Here is a 3,365-nt window from a genome sequence, read left to right on the forward strand (position 1 = left end):
AGAGTTTACATGGCTGCTTTACCAAATAACCTACTAGTAGGCTATAGTCTATTAGTAGCCTATGTAAATACCGCCACTAATGAAAAAGAATGCAGTAACCATAAATAAAGCATACATTAATTATGATTTACAAAACCAGTGCTTACTTTTCAGCATTATAATAATGTTAGAATATGTAGGATATCGATTTGAAAAGCAGAAAGCAAGATTTCAAGAGATTGTAAAAGTTTTGCCTTTTTTCTTTCTTAGAAAGGAGCTGTAGCCTATTAAAAAGAACAAGAGAGAAAATGAGTAGAATGGGATTTGCATGCCAGCTCAAATTAAATTTAATACATTTTCATATAATATTGCTTAGCTATATCATTGTTTTATAAAAGCAACTATATGTATTAAGTGTTTTATTAAAGCTGCTAAAAGTTATTAAAATATGTAAACAAACAGACAGACTGGGATAGATAGATAGATAGATAGATAGATAGATAGATAGATAGATAGATAGATAGATAGATAGATAGATAGATCTCATGCTTCTAGAACCTCTTTTGGCTTTTTTACTGACTCTTTGAAGCAATTTGGAGTTATAGTTTTGGAACTACTTTATGGATTGCTTTGGATTTACTTTCTGGACTAATTAAAGAGACATTGAAGTGTATTCCCTGATGAGCTAATTTCTGCAACTGTGTTCTCCAGCCCTCAGCTATTATCTTCAGACTCGGTCCTACAGACAAACAATGCGTGAGTATCAATGCGCTTCAACTGTCAAATACACACAAGGTTATGTCAAACAAAGTTTACATAAACAAAGTCAGTTATGTCTGTGAACGTAAACAGCAAGAAAATAAATCACATGTGTATATTAAATCTGTGTATTCAAGTGAAAGCAGCATAATATACAGTACCTACCGATGCTGTTAATATGAATCAAACAACAAAAGAAAAACAGAAAGTTACTCAATGCTCTTGACTAAACTAACTTTAGTAGTTTTAATAAGAATAAATTTCTTTCTTAAATGCTACTGTTAAATGCTCTGGCGAGGAGATAAACATGGTTCATGTAGGTTGTCTACAAACCGAAAGGTTGGTGGTTCGATCCCCGGTTCCACCTGACCAAGTGTTGAGGTGTCCATGAGCAACACTCCTAAACCCCAGCTGCCCTGCCGAGCTGGATGGCGCCTTGCATGGCTGACACCGCCGTCGGTGTATGAATGAGTGAGTGAATATGTAAAGTGCTTTGGTGGCCATGGGTCTGTCAAAGCTTTATATAAATGCAGTCCATTTACCATGTAAAAGCAAAATTTGCATAATAGGTCCCCTTTAACTCAGTACTTAGTTGAAGCTCCTTTACAGCCTCACATTTTTGGGGGTATGATGCGAGAAGCGTTGAAAATCTGCATTTGGCTTTCTCTTTTTTTTTGTGCCATTCTTCTCCTCAGATCCTCTCAAGCTCTGTCAGGTTGGATGGGCACCGTCAATGGACAGACATTTTCAGTTTCTCCAGAGATGTTCGATTGGGCTCTGGCTGGGCCTCTGACAGAGTTGTCAATAAGCTACTCTTATATTGTCTTAGCTGTGTACTCAGGGTCATTGTCCTGTTGGAAGGTGAACCTTCTGCCCAGTCCGAGGTTCTGAATGCTCTGGACTAAGTTTTCATTAAGGCATTCTGTATATTTTGCTGCATTGAGCTTTCCTTCTACCCTGGTGAGTCCCTCAGACCCTGCATGAAGCTGCTCCACCACTCTTTACTGTTAGGATGGTATTGTGCAGGAGATGAGCAGTGGTTTCCTCCAGACATGATGCTTGAAACTGAGGTTCATCAGGCCACAGTCTATTGTTTCTCACGGTCTGAGAGAGTCCTTTAGGGGCTTTTCTGCAAATTCCAAGTAGGGTTTTCATGTGTTTTCACTGAGGAGAGGTTTGAGTCTGGCCACTCTTCTATAAAGCCCAGATAAGTGGAGTGTTGCAGTGATGTTTGTCCTACTCCAAATAACTCCCATCTCCATATATGATCATAGAGGTCAACTAGAGTGACCATCATCTTCTTGGTCAGCACTCAAACCAAAGCCCTTCTTTATTGACTGCTCAGTTTGGCCAGGAAGAAAGAAGGGTCCTGGTTGTTCCAGACTTCTTCCTTTAATGATTATTGAAGCTACATGCTTCTGTGAACCTTCAATGCAGCAGAATTTTTGGTTTCACTTTATTTTAAGGTGACATAGTTACATTGTACTTACTCAAATAAGTCCTGAGGAATATTAATTAACTACATGTACTCACAGTTAGGGTTTGGTTTAGGGTTAGTTACTTACTGGTATAAGTACATATAGTAACGTGTAACTACGTCACCTTGAAATAAAGTGTTACTAAATTTTTTTGTAGTCTTCTCCAGGTCGGTGTCTTGACACCATCCTGTCTCTGAGCTCTACGTGCAGTTCTTTTGACCTCATGGCTTAGTTTTTGCTCAGATAAGCATTTTAAGCCGTTAGACCTTTTATTAAGAGGTGTGAGCCTTTCCAAATCATACCAATTCAATTGAATTTGCACAGATGAACTCCACTCGTAACATCTACAAGCGAAATTGGAATGCTCCTGAGCTAAATTTTAAGTGTCCCAGAAGGCACTGTATATAATTGACACACCTGTGTGTTACTTGACATGTATTCATTTGTGTCAATAAAATAATTTATAGGAAACACAACAAAAGGAAATGCATTTAATCAGAAAATCTATTCTAGGCGTGATTAATGAACTCTGTAAAGGTTTAATTGTTTTTAGATTGATTTAGATATTGATCCCATCCCAACATGGAAGGTAATTTGCTGGTGGTGAAAAGGCTTTAGAATTTAATATACTAATTACAGTATACACTGTTTAGACAGGATACATGACTATGTAATGTGCAAACTCACTAAACAACTGGTGGTTCAGATAAACCCCAGAATATACACACACAGCATAAAGATAAAAGAGCGAAAGAGATTGCACTGGGAGCTAGTGAGTATCTAGAGGCACAATTCAAGAGAGATGTCTTTTTTAACCCCACAGGGACGTATAATGGATAGCTTGGCTGTTCCTAGCTCTGAGGTCCATGAGGACATTTTTTGCCTTTCTTCCGGAAGCAGTTTATCATCTTCAGCGTTGCTGATACTGTAGTTCAGGGATTTTTTCATAAGCATATACAGTACAGCCGAGACTCCATGAATCTGGAGGACATACATCACATTTATGTTTAATTCAAACATTGATTTGAAAAGCTGAATGAAAACACTGTGAGACCAGACTTTGAGTTATGGCCCAGATGTGTACAAGTAGCTCTTAGCAGCATTATAAATTCTGCTCTCTAATGTAAAACACTTCAGGCATGAGAACTC

Source organism: Siphateles boraxobius, unplaced genomic scaffold (genome assembly GCF_051911475.1).
Source record: "Siphateles boraxobius isolate OS27281-9 unplaced genomic scaffold, OSU_SipBor_1 30, whole genome shotgun sequence".
NCBI lineage: Eukaryota > Metazoa > Chordata > Actinopteri > Cypriniformes > Leuciscidae > Siphateles > Siphateles boraxobius.